Here is a 20064-nt window from a genome sequence, read left to right as displayed (position 1 = left end):
AATCTAGAGGATAGCATCTGATTCATGTGGGAGGGATTTGCTATTTCATCAGCTCAAAAGTGACCTTTTGCTTTTGAATTAAAACCCATACCCTTTAGTGTAACTATTAAGGCCTCACAAGATCTAGCTTTAGTTTGTCTGGTGACAAGCTGCCATGCTTTTTCAATATATGAAATCATGTCTGTGAAATGCATATTTTCTTCAATTTCCTCATCCCCATGTGATCATTTCGTCATCCTGGATGATCCAGTTCCAGTGGTCCCTACTGTCTGCCACTAACAGAGCCAGAATGAGTCATTATTTCCTTTGAGCTCTTATAGGACCATGGAAGGCAGGAAGAGATGGAGGAGGAGGAGGAGAAAAAGGAAAATGAGGAAGAGTTATTTGCATGAATCATAGATGAGAGGGAAAGCCCAACAGTTTGAACCAATGATTGCATGGGCAGTTATGATTATGAAAACATTGTTTTCAATGTGTCAGCATACATGTACACACACACACACACACACACACACACACACTCTGAAGTTAAAATGACAGAAGCTGAGTCAAACCTTTATTCTTTCTGGTCTAAACTACACCAGCAACCTAGAAACCTATTGATAATATCATCCCATTTGAACTCACATTGCTATAACATTTTCCACAAGACAAACCCTGTTTGTCTTGGCCATGTTGCATGTCAGCCTGTACATGGAAAGGGAAACAAAATTTTGGTTAAATCTGAGTCATTCACTATACTAGGCAGGTTAGATACCTGTCTTATTTATTTATTTATTTAAGATTTATTTATGATAGACATAGAGAGAGAGAGTGGCAGAGACACAGGAGGAGGGAGAAGCAGGCTCCATGCTGGGAGCCCGATGTGGGACACGATCCCGCGACTCCAGGATCGCGCCCTGGGCCAAAGGCAGACGCTAAACCGCTGAGCCACCCAGGGATCCCACCTGTCTCCTTTAATCTTATGTCTTATGATATTCAGTGGTAAAGGATAGCTTAAGCAAAAGCAGAAGATAGTTAAAAAAAAAAAAAGATACAGAGTAGAGTCTTATGGAAGCTGAGGAGATGAAGTGTGAGCAAGCCTCACTAGTGCTAGGAACATAGTCTGCAGAAGCAAGAAGTCCCTTTCTCTGGTCCTATCAGCTTTTGTGTCTAATTCTATACAGGTGTCTCTCCTCTTGCTCTTGTCCTTCTTCTCTTTCATTTATTGCAAGCCAGGTTTCTTCACTTCTTTGCATGTGGTCCAAACATAGCCATACCATGATAAGCTTTATGCTCTCAACGGTCATGTCTGAAGACCTGTATTTCTATGTCCTGATGCCATATTTCCAAGAAGGAAAATATGACTGGTCCAGCTGGCCACCAAGTGTTTCTGAGAAAAGTGACCACTTTTGGTCCAAACAGATGTGGCTACTGTGAGGGGTCATGGGGACTTCACTTTCTACCATGTGGTTTTAGAGGCTCCTTCATGTATGTTTTGGGGGAGATGTTCTCAGATAAAGGCTTGTGACATGGGTGGGAAGAGATCTGAAAATGCTTATTAAGGCTACAAAATAATTTGTAATTTTGTAGACAAGAAAATGCAACTTTAAAAACTTTATTTTTGGAGAGACACTCTTTGTCATACCTTAGATTTAACACAGAGGCTCTCTTCATGGACCACACCCAGTATCTCTTTCAGCCGAAATTTGGCATAGTCATCTCCAAATACCAGTCTTTCTGTCTCTTTTTTCTTTCTTTTCTTTTTTCAATCTTTTTTTGTCTTTCTTTCTTAATCACGGAGGGGACCATCATTATGACATAGACCACAGCCCATTTACTTCAGGGTTGACAGGTCAATGGCATGCTTAGTACGTAACGAAAGAAAAGGCACTCCCTAAAAATGCTGGAGGGGACATGGCTAACCTCTGGTTTCATGACCAGGAATCCATAAGGATAGAGTCACTAGGAAAAAAGTGATTTTTTTTTTGAATAGGTGATTGATAGCTTTTGAATAGTTTTTGAATAGGTAGTAGACCTGAAATTACTGGCAAAGCAGGGTTTCATTATCAAGAGCCAAAAGAGTCATTCTTAGCTTAAACAATAATGTGTCACAGGGTGGTTTTCAAAGTTTTACTTCACTGAGAAAATATATGACAGAGCCCATTATAGTTCACCTCAATCTACAAAATGATTTTTAAGTCTTCATTGAGAAACTTAAAGTCTCTGTTGTAAAAAAAAAAAAATAGAAAAGCAAAACCAAAAATCCAAAGTAAAACAAAGCAAAACCAATATTCTCATTGTGTGAAAACATGGAATAGAGATTTATCATGTGGATCTGATCCATTTTCAAGAAAAAGAAAGAAAGAAAGAAAGAAGAAAGAAAGAAAGAAAGAAAGAAAGAAAGAAAGAAAGAAAGAAAATATGTAAGAAGAGAGAGGACAGGACTATGTCAAAATCTATAATCAAACTATATAAAAGCAACAGAAAAAGACTTAACAGATCTTAGGAAGCAGATTAATATAGTCGATCTCTACTCAACCACCTATAGAAAGCCTAGTCTCGAATACTTATCCAGTTGCAAGTAATACCTAAAGCTGTTTCCCAGGACCTGCTATAAAGGGGAGATGTTCTGAGTTCAACTCTTCCTGAATAAAAAATAAACACTGCACAAACTCAAGCAAAGAGGCAGCACTCTGCCTAAATTCTGGCTTACGGGAAGAATTTATCTATTAGGGGCACTTAGGACAAATAACACCTAAAATGTGAGGAATTGCTGCAGAAAGGGGGAGATTCAGTCCTTTTTTGGGGAGAAGAGACTCAACAGGGAAGAATTAGGTGGGAACAATATGCTCATATTCAAGTCTGCCATGAACTGTTATTGACAATACCAGCAAATGAATCAGGAAGCTTGCTGGTTTTGGTGATAAGGAAGCTGTCACTTTTCCTGCTGAGATTGACATGCCTCATGCCATCAGTAGAATTGATGTCTGTTCAATAATACTCAGATCTGTCCCAGAATCTGTACAAGAACATCTGATAGTTACATCAGACTTAAAAGTGAAATGCTAGAGAGGAGCATGTCCAGATGGACACAGATGTTCTCAGACAAAATAAGGTTTAAAAAAAATTATTCAAAGCTGTTTAACAGATGCCACGTTCAACAAAGGAATGAATGGTTCACAGCACAAGTATTGGTTTTGGAGTAAAGTATTTTGTATCCAGTTCAATGGCCATGGCTTCATTGGCCTTGTTCTTGGGGCCATGATGGCGAAGATTGTTTTTGGTAATAGCTGACAGTTACCGAGCTCTTGCTAGATGACAAATTCAGCTTGACCCGCAGACCTCACTTACTCCAAACCTTAAAAGCATCAGGAGGCCATTATCCCCATCCTAGATGGACACTGAGGTTTAGAGATACTGTGCTGTTTGTCCAAGATCATATAATCAGAAAGTGATGGATTGCTAACTAGAACCCGGGCTTGCTGAAAGCAGAGTTCATGCTTTTAAAATGGTCAGGATAAAAACCTGAGCTTCAGTTACACTCCAGACATATTTAATTTGTGCCTGCTCCTCCCCTGACCTGGCCAGACAGAGGGAACACAGAGGGACAGTAACCACCCTAGGAATCATATGTTTTCAGGGTCATGATCTTAACTGAAACTCAGCACTGCCCTGGACTCAGGCTCAGGCTTTATGCCTCTGTCCTATTTCATGAACATCAAGTCCTTGCCATAGCAATGCTCAGAGAATCATCCCAAATTCCATGATCTGCTGATGTGACTCTCCAAGAATTTGTCTCATGGAAGTGAAAGTAAGAAAATGGAATTTAGTAACTTCCATTGATCTAATGAACAACAGAAACCCATTTGTATTCTTTTACTCATTACTTTTTTTTTTTTACTCATTACTTTCTTTAAGAAATTAAATGAAGTGACACATGTAAAGTACCTAGTGCGTGTTTAATTATTGGTAACCTTCACTATTTCGACATTATGCTCAGACTCTTAATACTTTGTAGCCTCTCTCATCCCCAGAAGAAAGCACTTGAGTTTCCATTTGGAGTATCCTTTGGATACTAAGGGCATAGAAGTTGCTTAAACAGCGGATAAGGTTTATTTGACAAAGCAGTTTTCCACCCAAAAAGGCCCAATCAGCCCCATGAGGCAAACGGCTCTTAAATCAATCTCTGTAGAGTTGGACGGCAAGATCTGTTACATCCCCGTCAGCTTTCTAGCACCCACTGAGGGGAAAAACTTCCCCCAGCCCTCCCAGATCTCTGTCTTTAGAGGACAGGAATTTAAATCAAGGATAGAATGGGCCCTCCAGCCAGGAGTCAGTGAAGCACCACAACAGAGGAGCCAGTCTCTTGTGGACATTGTCGGTGGGTTACCCTGGATCCAATGTAACTCCTACCAATAGGAAACTTTCTTTCTTTTTTTTTTAGATTTTTGATTTATGTTTTATGTTTCTCATCTTCATTGAATAGCTCTTGTGCCTCAGGGGAAAATTACTCTATCCATAGGCTCAAACGTGAGCTGGGTTAGTTGTAAGAAAATGGTCTCCCCTGTCAGTGATTGTTCTGGGAAGGATGTAGTACCCCATTGGGCCTGTGGATACAAGAAGCAGTTTTCTGGGGGATTCCTTATCCTTCAGGGCAAAGTTTCTAGAGCTGTGCTATATAATAAGATAGCCACCAGTCACATGTGGCTACTGAGCACTTGACATATGGTAAGTCCACATAGATACCAGGTCTCAAAGACTTAGTATGAAAAAAGGATGCAAAATTTCTTATTGATACTTTTACTATTGGTTTCATATTGAAATGCTAGTATTTTGCATATTTTGGTTTAAAGAAAATATATTTTGATAAGTTTAATTTCACCTGTTTCTTTTTAACTTTTTTGAAATATATTTTTTAAATTCAAGCATAATTAACATATAGTGTTATATTATTTTCAGGTGTACAATAATTCAACAATTCTATACATTTCTCGGTGCTCATCATGATAAGTGTACTCTTTAATCTCCATCCCCAATTTCCCCCATCCCCCTACCTACCTTCCCTCTGGCATCCATCAGTTTGTTTTCTAAAGTTAAGAGTCTGGTTTTTTTGTGTGTGTTTGTCTCTTTTCTCTTTGTTCATTTGTTTTATATCTTAAAAATTTTTAAAGATTTTTCTGTTTTATTTATTTATTCGAGAGAGAGAGAGAGAGAGGCAGAGACACAGGCAGAGGGAGAAGCAGGCTCCATGCAAGGAGCCGGACGCGGGACTCGATCCTGAGTGAAATTGTATGGTATTTGTCTTTCTCTGGCTGACTTATTTCACTGAGCATTACACCCTCTAGATTCATGTATGTTGTTGCAAATGGCAAGATTTCATTTTTTTTATCACTAAGTAATATTCCATTCGTGTGTGTGTGTGTGTGTGTGTATACATACATTTATCTTCTTTATCCATTCATCAATTAATGGACACTTGGGCTGCTTCTATATCTTGACTATTATAAGTAATACTGCAATAAACATGGTGCACATATCTTTTGAAATTAGTGTTTTTGTTTCCTTTGGGTAGATACCCAGTAGGTGGAAGTACTAGATCTTTTTACCTTTTTAATATGACTATTAGACCATTTAAAATTAGATATGTGGCCTACATTCTATTGGACAGTGCTATTTTAAAATGAGTCCTTTTAGTCTTCTGGACATTATTGTATGCAGATAGGCCAAGAAGTATTGAAGCCATGTTGCTGTAAGCCTGTGGGTAGAGCCAACACAGAGGGAGGGACAGAGTGAAGAGACAGAGCCACAACGTGACGTTTGAAGAACCTCTGTACTTCTGGTTACGTGACCTAACAGATATCTTTATTGTTCAAGCAAATTTGAGATGAGGTTTCCTCTTACTTTCTATTGAAATAATTTAAAATTGTACATGGCCTTCAAGTCTTCCTTCCAGAGAACTCAGGGAAGGAGTTACACTGAAGTGTGAGTGTTTAGACCAGAAGTGAAAGCCTTGACCTCCCAAGTCTAGTGACCAAGCTCTGAAGGAGCTGGGCAGGCCGCCTTTCAGATAGGATAGGAAGGTGTTTCCAGAAGGTTGAACTGTGAGTGATGCCTTAGAGCTGGGAGATCATTTGTGAGGATAAACCCTAGGAGGGGGACTGTGGGGCAAATACGGAGCATGTGCCTCCTGGCCTTCCAAACGTCTCTAGCAACGCTGGAAGAAGATGAGGCTTATTCAACCTGGACAAACAGAAGGACTGTGCTAGTCACTTCCCTTGGCCCCTGAAAGACATTCTCCACCTTTCTATACCCTGCTCCCTTTCTGTAGGTCTTCAGGAGCTTGTAATACCTTTCAATAAATTGAGATCACAGTTCCTGCCAGATGATCCTCTCCTTCGAGGTACCATACCCTTCACCTTCTCCCTTGTCCATTCGGGCCTAGCAATAGTTATGGGGCCCCCTTGCTACTAGCCCCAAGATTCTAAACCTGATTGATTACCTATACCTACCCATACCATTCATCAGTAATCTTTATTAAACTCACCGTCAGTGGTCCAAATTGACTATGGTATCTTTTTCTTTAGGGACTCTGATACCATGGTGCTTCTGGCTCTCCCATGATTTTCTTTGACCAGGTTATGAGACAAGGTTACCAAGGTCACATACTGCCAGATTCCAGAGTGTGCTATGATCAGAGAGTAGTGGTGTGACTGGTGGATTGGGGCAGGAAGGTGACAGGAGTTGGCTCAAGGAATGAGCCACATGAGGGAGGGGAGACAAACCTTCCCAGCTGATGGTGATTTGGTTTGGACTGTTGACATGGAAAGCCAGAAGTGCAGGTCAGAATGTCCTGATCTTCCCTCTTGACTTGTGACCCACAAGGTCATCTGCAAATCCTACTCTTATTTGGGCCTTTTAGGGTACACATAGAGTTTCTAGAAACCAGTTCTAAAGATCCCACATATACCAGGCATTCATATTGAATGAACTTCCTGGATATGCAATAAAGACTGAGCTTACAGAACTGTGGAGCATATATTGACTATTTATGACTTTGGTAGGTGGCCACATGATATGGTCTGGGTTAGCCCAGAATAAAACTGGAAGATTAGAGAAATTGGACTCAGACATTCTTACCTCTCTTTCTCTAGGTTCTGCTATTCTTTTTCTTCTTTCACCTCTTCTTAAACTTCCTAGCCCTTGGGGTCTATTGGCTTACTGTTTTGCTTGCTTGCTTGCTTTCTCTCAAAGATTTTATTTATTTGAGATAGAGAGAGAGTGAGCAAGCAAGCACAAGCAGGGGGAGGAGCAGAGAGAGAAGGAGAAGCAGACTCCCCGCTGAGCAGGGAGCCTGGCATGGGGCTTGATCCCAGGACCCTGAGATCATGACCTGAGCTGAAGGCAGATGCTTAACCAATTGAGCCACCCATGCACCCTGGCTCAGTATTTTTCAAATACCAGTCATTCCTTTGTATGCTACTCTAAGATTTTTGGCAAATAATTACAACCAATAATAATTTATTTAATATTTTCTTAAACTGACTTGCTCATTGTTGTTGTTGTATTTTAACTTCGACTGCCTTGTCCTAAGCATTGACATGTGTGAAACCACAGATTTGACAACTGAGTTGTAATATTTTTTGTAATTATACACAGATACCTAATCATGATAATTCAAAAAATCATGTGCCAATTAAACCATTCCAGGGAACACCAGATCTATGGGTGCCCCAGCTCAGGAAACATGAAATTGTCTGACAGATTCTGAAATAGTGCCGATGATGGGACTGTCTATGTGGGCGCTGATACAGCAGGCAATAGCCACATGTAGTGACTGAGTACTTGAAATGTGATAAGTGCAATTACAAAACTGAATTTTTAATTTATTTAATGAATTAATTTAATGAATGTAAGCTTAAATTTGAATAGCTACATGTGGTGAGTGGCTGCCATATTGGACAGCACAGCTCTAGGGTATCTGCACTTAAAAATAAATCTTGGCAGAAGGGATGAACCTCGAGCCAGATCCTGTGTAAGCAGTTTGCATATTTTTTTCCTTCCTGTGTTCCTAAGGACCCTGTGCGGGAGGTATTAGCACATTGAGGCAGTAGGCACAAGTCAGCGATGGGAGGATTTTCCATTGCATCCTTAAATACACAAACAATGAAGCCATCCTCTGTTATTTACAGAGAGAGAGAGAGAGAGAGAGAGAGAGAGAGACCTGTAAGTGAGCAAATTGTCATCCAGTTCCAGACACATTCAAGATTTAAAAGGTTGACATTCCTTTTTTCCTTCTTGCTCTTTTTTTTAAAGAATCATCCAGCCCTCCTCATTAACTAGATATCTTTATTCTCTAAATATTTACCACCCAAACGAAATTTACAGTTTAATTTGCTGTATAAAATCATTTATTGACTGATAAACCTCATTACTAAGCTCTAGCACAGCCCCTGGTACTCCCGACAGTTTTAATTCTTGTAACAGCAGGCTCCTGTGAGAGAAAAACAATCCTGTCAAATGAACTGTGGGGGTCTAAATTATTCAAATACACTAAATCCATGCAGAACCCTTTCCCCTGCTCATAATTTTTCTCTCAGAGCCAACAATTAACCAGCAATATTCTAACTTGAACAATGACAGCCATTCTAACAGAATTCTGGGAATGGGGAACATCCCACCTTCCCACGTGTCCTTGTGTTCCTGAGGGCACCGGAGGAGTGACCCCCTACAGGAGCCCCTGTGGCAAGGGGAGGTGTTCTCTACCCAAACGCCTCACCTCTTGAGAGCATATTATTCTCTGTGCCTCTCTCTCCTGTCCCCTGGTCAGAGACTATTCCGGAAATCAAGGTGTGTGTGTACGTCTGTGAGTGTTTCTAGCATTTATACCAGATGAGCACCAGTCTGCAATTAGTTAATTGCACACGTGTTTTTCTGCCTATGGGGGAGAAAGGGCCCCTAGTTTCCTACCTGCAAATGCAACCAAACTAATTATTGAGCTGGTGATTTAGAAGGCAAACCCATTTAATTGAGCCTGCAAAATAGAAAAAAAAAAAAAACCAACTAAAAATGGTAGTAGCGCAGAAAAACAAACAGCAAGAATCCGTCTCACTCTTGAGAAGGAAACTCTTTTCTACCGTGTTGCGCGTCAGTCATGATCTGCACAGTGAATGGCCTTAAATGCCCATGGATGCTGTTTTTTGTTTAATGTCCCATAGCTTGTGGCTGCCCTAATGGTGAGGGATCCCTTGGCGTGATGCCCAATGTCAAAGTTCTTAAATCTAAAAAGATACTTTTTAATTTTTTAAAAAAGATTTTGTTTATTTTTTCATGAGAGACACAGAGAGAGATTAAAGAGGCAGAGACGTAGGCAGAGGGGGAAGCAGGCTCCATGCAGGAAACCCGATGAGGGACTTAATCCCAGGATTCCAGGCTCATTCCCTGAGCCAAAGGCAGATGCTCAACTGCTGAGCCACCCAGGCATCCCAAAAAGATACTTTTTCAAAATGTTGATCTTGATGGTTCATCCATGCGTTCATTCTTTTATCAAATATTTATTGAGTGTCGACTCTCTGCCAAGCTTGTAGTACCTAGGAAGCATCACCGCGCTGGATGTGGGAGGAGAAGCAGAAGAATGACACTTAGTCGTAATGGTGCTTAGTCCTTGCCCTTTAGCTCAGGGCACATGTGAATGTGTGAACCAGAAAAGCCGTAGAGGTTATTTAAAATGCAGATTAACTGGACTCCCTTCCCACAGAGTAAATCAGAATTTCTGAGATGATGGGGCCCAGAAATCTGCATTTTTACATGCTCCCTCAGGTGATTCTTAAGTATCTTGAAGTTTCAAAGTGTTGGCTTTGAGCTTGCCCGATGAAAGATTTACACCTGAAAGATTTACACCTGAAAGCACCAATGGATAACTATAAAAGAAATGTCTGCATCAGTGGTACAGATAAGCCGAGAAAACATCAGTGAGGGGCGTACCCAGGGTCTGCATTCAGAGTCAGCTTAGAGCTACAGAGATGGGGTGTGAGGCAGCATGTGGAGGCATGTTCGCACAACTGCAAGGGGCAAACTATCATTGTAACAGTGGTCCTACCTCGGGCGGCGGGGGGGCGGGTACAAGGGGGCCTTTGTTTAGTGTTTTACTGTTGTTATTTTCTTCATGGCTTTGTTTACTGTATTAAACTTTTAGTTTTAGAATGATTTTAGCTTTGGAAAAGTTTCACAGATAACACAGATAATACATAAGGGGTTGCTGAGGTTAGCGTGGTACCAACTGTGGTATTTGTTGCCATTCCCGAATAAGTACTAATACATTATTGTTCACTGATCGCCATACTTGAACCTAATTTTCATAGTTTTCAATTTAATATCCTTTTCCCATCCAGATTTTCATATTACGCTAAATCATTGCATCTCCTTAGGTTCCTCCTGGCTATGACACTTTCTCAGATTCTCTCTGTTTTTGATGACCTTGATGCTTTGGAGGTGTATCTTTCAGATATTTTGTAGCATGACCCTCAATTGGAATTTGACTGATGTTTTTTTCTCATAATTAGACTAGAGTTATGGGTTTTGGGAGGAAGAATCCAGAAATAAAGGTTTTCTTTCATCACATCATTATCATATTGAAAGTGTATGCTACCAACAGGTCTCATCCCTAATCATATTGACCCTGATCACCTGGCCGAATGTTTTTGAGGCTTCCCACTATAAAGTAACTTTTCCCCTCCCTTCCCATACTATATTCTTTAGGAGAAGTCACTATATGCAGCCCAAACTTAGGGGATGAGGAATGTGCCCTACTTCCTTGAGGATAGAGTATATACATAAATTTTTTTTTTTTTTTAATTTTTTTTTTTTTTTATTTATTTATGATAGTTACACAGAGAGAGAGAGAGGCAGAGACACAGGCAGAGGGAGAAGCAGGCTCCATGCACCGGGAGCCCGATGTGGGATTCGATCCCGGGTCTCCAGGATCACGCCCTGGGCCAAAGGCAGGCGCCAAACCGCTGCGCCACCCAGGGATCCCTATATACATAAATTATTTGAAGTTCTTCTGTATGGAAGATTTGTATATTCTCCTTTGTTCATTCATTCATTCATTCATTCACTCGTTCACTCATTCATTTATTTAAATATTATGTCAATATGAACTTATGGATATTTATGTTATATTGTGGATTTTAACCCAATATACTATGTTATTTATGTTTCTTGCTCAAATTGTTCTAGGTGTAGTTATTGGGAGCCCTATCAGTTGGCTTCTGTGCTCCTCTGGAACACATACAGAGTTTTGTCTTTTAAGAGCTTTTTTAACTCCTGGCACCAGAAGATGCTCCAGGCTCATCTTATACATTACCTAGTCCTAGAATAAGCCATTACCTAGAATAAGCCATTTCTCCAAGGAGCCTTGGTTTCTTTAATCAGAGAATAGAATTTAGAAACTGAGATCGGGATGTTGTATGTCCTCATTACTACTGGGATGCCACTGCTTCTAGGCTTTCCTAGAACTAAGACAAGACTAGAAAATATATATGTGTATGTCAACATATCTCTGTATATATGACTATCTCTTTCTAGATCTGTATCTGTATCTGTATATCCATATCTGTTTACCTACATATAGTATCTATTTATATCTATGTTAAACTAAACATGAGTTCACACTAACGTCTCTAATTCTAATCCATTACCACATGGATTATTTTAGCCTTTCCCCCTTGCTTACCAACAGTGAGACACTGGCTTTCACCATCTGCCATCAATTAATTTATTTGTTTAATCTTGGATAGATATCTATTAGTTTTAGAATTAACCTGAACCCTCACAGGGGCTCCCCTTTTTATGTAATGTCCATTTACCACCAAAGCAGTGTCTGTTACCTGCAGCCTATTTTGGGACACTCTAGCTTAAAGGAACTCTTTTTTAGGACTACTGTCCTGCAGACACAGTGAGTGCCCTGAGCCACATCACTTTCTTGATCTGTCCTTCTAGCTCATGGCTTAGCTCCCACAGGCAGCCACTCCAGGGCCTGCCCAATATATTTATGTCACACTGTGAGTTTTAAACTAATACTATGTTACTTACTTTTTCTTGCTCTAATCATTCTAGCAGCAGTTATTGGGAGTTGTTTCAATTGTCTTCTGTGTTCCTCTGACATAGCCACATAATTTTGTCTTTTGAGTACTCTGCCCCTGCCTTTCTAGGTTATAGTGATTATTAATATCCATTCAAGAAGCACTTGCTGTGAACATGTACTACATACGTAGGTCTGTACTAAAGGTAAGGATATGGAAATAAATGTAGCAGGGTCCTGTCTCTAGGAGCTCTGTTTCTAATGGGAGGAAGGGAGGGCTTGACCCTTGCTCTATTTTGCCATTGTAGGTTTACTTCTCTAAATGCCACCATACAAAGGAGTAGGAGATGCCCCTTAGTGTCTTAGAGGAGAGTGCCTTCATTTAGGTTGGAATATATGGGAAAACCTTTCAAAGTAGGAAACTCTTTGGCTGAGTCCTGAAGAATTGATCTATATTTTTAATATGCATCTATAGGGTGTCATAGTACAGACTGAGTGTTGAGAACATAATGGAGGGGAGAAAAACCTAGATAAGGTTACTGGTCTCATGAAGACCCTAGGTAAGTGAGGAATTCGAGCATTTAGTAGCATAAGTGGCACAGAATCAGGTGGGGACATGGTGTTGCAGCCCTGAGATTTTTGTCTACAAAATTTCCCTTCAGTTCTCACAGCTCTGCATCCATCGAGCCCCTCTGGGAGCATGATATGCAGAGATTCCAAAGACCCTGGCATACCCAGAGCCCTGTACTGATTCCTGTGCATTGCACCAGGCACAAGGGAGAGGGGAGGGAAGGTGGGGGCCAAGTGGGACAACATCCATTTGATCCTTTTTATATGTAAATGTGACTTTAAATAATATTTTGTAATGACCTGCATTTCTGTTAGGAAATATCTCTTGATGATTTATCTTTCTGCAATTATGACAGCCTAGTGATCTTGTTAATTAATGCCAAAGTGGGTTTTTCAGCACCTCATTAAAGGTTTTCCCTTTCAGGACACCGACACTCATGCACAGCCAGGGGCACAGAAAGCCATTTTCTTGTGGGTAGAAACAGATCTTTTGATCCTCCGCCTCTTCCTTTCTCTCTCCTTTGCCCTCTTATCATATTTTGTTTTTTTTCCTGTTTTGTATCCCTTCCTTGTCCTCTTCACCCTCAGCCTTCTACTCCTCTCCTTTTCTTCTATTCCAAAACACAGTTGCTTCTTATTGCTCTGAAGCACTGTTTTAAATAGTTCGCTGTCATCAGTATGTTCCTTGGGAGACCCTCTTTCTTCTGAAAGGGTTGTTTTATTTTACCATTTAATTCAATATTTCCTGTTCAACAAGTGTTGGTTCCCTTATAGATGCCAGGGAGGTAGTAGTGAACCAGAGAGTGTCCTGCATGCAAGACTCTTAGTTTTATCCCATATAAATAACTGACATGTTGAACAAGCGAATGAAGGATTCTGTGGTTTAGTAAATTTGTTAATCCTATCTTAGGGTTGGCAAACTATGGCCTGAAGGCCAAATACTTGCTTGTTTTTGTAAATAAAGTTTTATTAGAACACAGCCACACCCATTCACTTGCATATTATCCATGGCTGCTTTGCTGCTACAACCACAGAGTTGAGTTGTTACACAATAGAAACCATGTGGCCCACAATGCCTAAAATATTTACTGGCCTTTTATAGAAAATGCTTGCTGATCCCTGATGTCTTCTATTACTGGAGATTCTAAATGCCTATTATATATTCAAAAGTCTGAAAAATTCTACAGTCAGAAAATCTAGGTAATTTCTTTGCCTCATTTTTCCCCAAAATATTTGATCATAGAACCCTCTTCCAACACACATTTTTTATAAATTGATTTATAGACATTGCCCCTGGATGAAATGCCCACCCCTGAAGGTTGTCCTTCTCTGCCTGATTTCAATTTGGTCACCATTCTGGCCTTCTGTCCTGTAGCTGGACTTCCCTAGCTAAACCTAGCTCCTCTCTCAGCCTCTTTGAAAATATCCTTCCACTCAGGCATGAAGGCTAGGATTCTCCTCCACTCCAATGAGATGTTTCTCTTTCCAGGAGCAATGATGTGTAAAGCCCAAGTCACCACTAATGGTAAAACAAGTTAGGCTGGTTTTCTGTCCATGGGGTTTCCACTCTTGCCTCATCTGACTCATCCCAAAGGAAACTCATTTTGATTTATGGTTTATTTTTCTGAGGCATTGTTGAAGCTGAGATTAAACTGGGATGCCTTGAAGATTAGCCTAACCTGAAGGAAGGGTCATAGTGGTTTTGAGAAGTCCCAGCAGGTATAAATTTCCTCTAAGGTCCCAAGAGAACCTGAGGAAGCTACAACAGGGGAGATATCTTTCCTATCCTGGAAGGTGGAGTGGGGGAGCGGTTTGGATGAGAGGATTCAGATTATACCTTGGCACTTGGAGAGTGCTATAAAGCAGAAATGGGCCGAAAGGTCCTTCCAATTCTTCCTTTCTCATAAGTAAGGCCTAAGGAAGAGAGCAGAATGTGGGATATTGCAGGTAGGGTGTGGGAATGGATGCTACTTCACCAGGTTGGGGGTGTGTAGTCAGTAGATGGCTTCCAGCCACAGCAACTGGAGGAGGTCATTTCCAGAGCCAGGTAAATAACTGTAGGTCTAAAGAATCAGGCTGACATCCAGGATTGGGGTGCAGAGCCCAGGGAAAGTGGGGCAGGCAAAATAATCAAAGAATATTTTCTTTGAGTCCTCCCAATTGCCTAATCCCCAGGAAAATGAACATGATGTTGTTACTCCTGTGATTATATTATATTACATGGCAAAAGGGATTTTGTAATTAAGATGTAATTAAGGTTACTAATCAGTTGGCCTTAAAACAGGGAGATTACCACTTTTCTTCTTCAGTTGGTAGCAGGAAAGGAAGTCAGAAAAATTCAAGGAACAAAAAGGATTTGTTGCACTATCTCTGGCTTTGAAGATGGAGGGAGCCATGTTCCATGACAAAAGCATGTTCTTCCCTAGAGCCCTTAGATAAGAGTTCAGCCTGGCTCATGCTTTGATTTCAGCCTTGTGAGATTCTGGGTAGAGAACCTAGCCATGCCACATTGGACTTCTGACCTTCAGAACTGTGAACTACTGAATGTATTTTGTTGAAGCAGTGACGTTTGTGGGGATTTCTTACACAGCAGTAGGAAACTAACATGATAAGCAAAGCATCAAGATGGCTAATTATTTAATGAGGAATGTTAAAGGGGGCACATTATAGTGTTTTTATAGCATCACTCACTCTGGTTGACTAATACTTCCCCCTTCCATAATAATCCTGGCTAGTCTATATGGTTTTTAAAAAATTTACTACATGACTCCACCCCAGGAGTTGGTACCATATCTAAGTCTTGCTAACAACAGGATTCCATCCTCCTGGCCACACCAATAGTGTCAGGAATAAATTTATAACACAAGTAGGGCAGACAAATTATTGGAACTCCTGAGCCAGAAAGAACTATGTGAGCTTCTTTCCTGGTGGTTGGAGAAAATCTGCCTGGGAATGAAGCAATCGCAGAAGAAAACAAAAATGAACACAGGACCCTGATCTAGCCATATGGTCTCAGAAATATATTGAAATTTTTGGTATATAAGACCCTCCCTTTAATTTTGCTTTAATCGCTTTAAATTGGGTTTCTACAAAGTGTCACTAAAAATAACTCCCAACTAATAGTCATGTTAAAGTGAGGAGGTGTGAGCCTATACCATTCTCTGAGGTTGGGCTAATCGTATGTAGTAGATTGAATCTCTAAAACCATACTGCATATTATGGAATGGTCACCCAGAGTCCTAATTTGCTGGTCAAGATGTACTCATGAATCTGCCACTAACTCACATGTGATATTGGGCCAATTGCTTCTGCTCTTTTATTTATAAAGTTAGAGTTTGGATTAAAACTGTCACAGTTCGTAAAGACCAACTAATACCGTGTGATCTGCATGATTCTCCGGATGCACACCTATGAACAAATTCTCTAATGGATATGGAACTCTGTATGTGAACATCAGAGATTTGAAATCATTTTTTATACATATTAATATAACAGTCATCATTCAGAGTTTCATGGTACCCAAAGATCTTTCGTGGGTATGTGACTCTGCTTTCTCTAATTACCCAGTGAGCATTGTTATCCACGTTTCATGGAAGAAGCAACTATGGTTCAGAGAGGTGAAGTGACTTTCTCAAGATCATGGAACTGGTAAGTAGCAGAGCCAGGACGAAAACTGAGAGAGCCCAGTTTTGTGGCACAGCCCTTTCTGCCTTACTCCTTATCATTGTTCAGAGTACTCACTAAGTGGTTCTTCTACATGTGCCTGCACTTCTCTTTTCCACACACTCATGTTTGGGTTTGTGTAAGATGAACCACTTGCGTTGGCCTTAGCACCCATACTGTGGCTGCCAATTTTAAGATTATCAGTGCTATAGAACCAGTTTATAAGCGTTCTCCACATAAAAATTTGAACAAGCCAAAGTGTGACACTTGGTTTGAAGAACCACAGTGAAGGATTGGTTTGTATTCCTGAGCCTGAGTCTAAACAAATTGAAAAAGAAGATGAAGGAGTAGTAGATAAGAACTACAGATTCACCTTTATTCTAGGGTCTGGTTTGAAAGCCAAGTGGGTCTGAAGACTGCACCAGGAATTACATCCACTGGATTATAGGCTGTGCTGGGAGGGGATGGCTTCCCAAGTGTGGGACTTGCCAGGGAAGGTTGAGAGGATGGAGATGTGAAACTGACCTCGTACTTCAACAGGTCTCTGAGCTTAAGAGAAATAGGGAGGGGCTGGGCCAACCTATTCAGGTTATTCTATCTGACTTTAATATCCTATAAGCCACTCTCTTCTCTTCTGGGGCAGAAAGAGGAGGAAGTGATATGCTAACCAAATTCATTTCAAGTGGAAGGAAATATCATGAGTTAAGAAGAAGCATTTCTTCTTAAAACGAACATAATTCTCACACAAGCGCATACCTTTTCCTGGACCATCGGCCATGAGAAGGGCATTGTCGTGTGCTTTGATGTGCCATCTGCCTAGCCATCCTTCCTTGGTTCCCATCAGTGTCCAGGGATCCCTGTGGCACAGAGATAAAATCTGAGTGTGCTCTGCCACCTTCCCTTCTCTTCACTTTTTTCCTCTGATTAACAAGATAGACATGGAGTGTGATCCTTATCCTTCTTGCACAGAAAGTAACTTCCACTTCTTATGGTGTCTTTAATCTCTGTGCCATAGGCCGAGAAAACTTAGTCATTTTCAGGTTTTAAAAAGAAAAGCAAAATAAACCTGTCTGGGAAGGATATCTGGGGTAAGTCCCAAATTCTCCTCATTAGGTACTAACATGAAGGAAAAGTGCTCAGGGCAGAAGTTCCCTAAAGCCTTACAACTCAAACTGTGGTCCATGGACCAGTTGCATCCATCTCACCAGGGAGCCTCTAGAAATGAAGTCTCAGGACTCTGACTCACCCTAAACCGGAACCTGCATTTAAACAAGGTCCCAGGTGTTCGGTGTGCTCATTGCAATTTGAGAAGCACTGCCATGAAGTCCTTCCCACTCAGGGAAAAGGAGAAACCATTTATGCATACTTCAGTACAAATCCATTCCAACCTCCAGGAAAAAGATGGAAAACGTACTATTTATCAGGAGAGAGTAGCGGGGAACATGTATTTAAGTGGAGGGGGGTTATCTCTGGTCTTCTCTCAGAGAAGGTTGTTTTCATAAAGGTTGAGCAGACACTCATTTATTCATTTACTTTTTGTTTGTTTTGAGAGATTACTTGTGTTACACACTTTGCAATAATCTTGGTATACTCTGGTGAAAAAACAGACATCATCACTGTGCACATGGAATTTATAGTCTGCTGGGAAAGATGTATGTTTACTTTTGTTTTTACTTGCAGTTGTGTTTGGGAAGAAAAGAACAGGAGCTAAGAAGGAACTACTCAATTATATTGGTGGGAGCGAGGTGGCTTCAGGGCATTTTGGAGGAGGAATCAGACAAATCATCTCAACCAAGGACCAGTAAACTAGAGCTCATGGGCCAACTCCAGCTTGCCCCTTGTTTTTGTAAATGAAGTTTTAATGGAACAAAGACACTCCCATTTTCTTACGTATTTATGACAGCTCTTGTGCTATGATGTCAAAATTCAGTAGTTGTGACAGGGACCATCTGGCTCTTCAGCATCTAAAGTGTTTACTCTCTGGCCTTTAAGAATAAGTTTGCTCATACTTTTAGGGTTTTGTTTTTGTTTTGTTTTGTTTGCAGATGAGTGAAAGAAGACCCAGGCAGGGGAAGTTAATTACCCATGATCACATAGCAAATGCATGCAGAACAAGCATAGGATTCCCCCCTTTCCTGATCCTCAGGGCTTGAAGGGGCACTGGGAACATCTAGAACATGCTGCAGCAGAGGGACACGTGAAGCCAAGGAGCCGATGTGGGCAGAGGCCCCAAGCAGCAAGCTGCAGACTTAGAAGCTGGTCTTGGGTACATTAGGAGACACTGTCTTAAGGCCCAGTTGAAGAGGAGGTCACTGTGTACCCAGGCAGGAGGGAGGAGCTCAAGCTGTGAGCTGATGGGCATACAACCAACCGAGCAGAAGTGAGGTGAAGATTTACATAGCAATGGTTCAGAAAGCACACAAACAGTATCCCTCCAGAAAACTCTGTTTCTACAGACCTGAAATGCCAACCCCAGCAGAATGAAAATGAGCGCATGTTGCAGGGGCCGGGGTGGTGGTGGTGGTGGTGGTGGCAGTGGGTAGGGATGTAGGGGGACCCTGGACCAACAAGTGTTCCAGGCAAAGAGAAGAACAGACACAAACCCCAAGGCAAACACAGGCACAAAACAATTAAGAAACTGTAAGAAATTTAATGTGGATTGTCCAGTTTGCACATTTTCTGAACCTGACCTCATTCTGGGTAAGACCACCTCCCTGGTCATCCCCCAGATAAACTCTTTATGAGGGCTTTTGAGCCACATGCGTTTGAGCAAAAGCCTCCTACATACAGGAAGAGGTGCTAATTCATTGTTCTTAAAACAAAACAGAAATTCCTGGTGCTAGACATCTGATACCATCAGGTTCTGCTTCTGAGGGAGGTTATGTTTGCCTTTGTCTTTCAGTGAAGAGGTTTTACTAGAAATAATATCAGAGTCATTAGAGTTAAGCCACATTCATCAATGTATATTGATAGATCTTAGTCATATTCAAATAGAATAATGGTGACTAATGGGAGGAAAAGGTGTTTGTTTTTGTTTTCCTGTGAAGTCCAGTTAGATATGCTTAAAAGTAGAGACAATAAACGCATTAAATCCACTCTTCAGCGTGTCAGAGAGATCTAGCAATTACAAAAAGAAACAAACACAATGCTGGCTTTCCATTGCTGTTTGTTGGTCTTTTACTCTTCCTGTGTTATGATTGAATCTCATCCTTAGGGGCAAGGCACTCTGCTCCTGGATTAAGGGACTATTCTGAAACTTGCATTCACTAATTATTTGGGATTTTTTTCTGCATAATATTCTCATTTGAACAAATGCCTAAGACTAGAGTCTCATTTGTTACATGATTCCTCTATAACAGGAATGGATATTGAACTTAAACATGACTCTCTTCTGAAAGCCACATTACTTACACACAGAAATGTTCACTGAGTATACTGAGGTGTCAGAAGCAAGACTCTTATGGAATCTAGTAGTTATGTTTGATATCCTCTGAAAAATTCTCCAGTGTAGCAGAGGACTCCAAGTCTAAAATTTAACCATTTTTCCCAAAAGTTTAATTTCCATGGCTTGATTTCATAAAAAGCAATTTTCATCATGATTTTTAGGTGGTCATAATTGAAAGAGAAATTTCTCCCCCTGAGAGAGTCTCTGAAGATAGCTGTCTTTGACACTGATGCATCTCCCTCTTGGCCAGAAGCCACAGAGATGGGTCCCCCCTCATGTTAGGTCATTAATTGTTCTTCTCCAGGTCTGCACACACTAAGCTGAG

At 40.8% G+C, this 20064-nt stretch overlaps 1 long non-coding RNA gene across 14 annotated transcripts in view; it reads left to right on the top strand.

Moving 5' to 3' along the window:
- The window catches only part of LOC144310200 (uncharacterized), an 807232-nt gene that overhangs the window by 331552 nt on the left and 455616 nt on the right, over positions 1-20064 (top strand). For 2 of the 14 annotated variants that reach the window (XR_013375884.1, XR_013375886.1), the window contains exons 1-2: positions 8645-8829; positions 16199-16279. The exons of 11 other annotated variants lie outside the window; for them this stretch is intronic. This is a non-coding gene — a long non-coding RNA (uncharacterized LOC144310200). Of the gene's footprint in view, positions 1-8644; positions 8830-16198; positions 16280-20064 lie in introns of those variants that run through there. One more of the 14 variants, XR_013375887.1, reaches the window with a different exon arrangement.

This window comes from Canis aureus, chromosome 3, assembly GCF_053574225.1.
Source record: "Canis aureus isolate CA01 chromosome 3, VMU_Caureus_v.1.0, whole genome shotgun sequence".
NCBI lineage: Eukaryota > Metazoa > Chordata > Mammalia > Carnivora > Canidae > Canis > Canis aureus.
The sequence above is the reverse complement of the archived record's forward strand: the minus strand, read 5'-3'. Positions and strand labels throughout refer to the sequence as shown.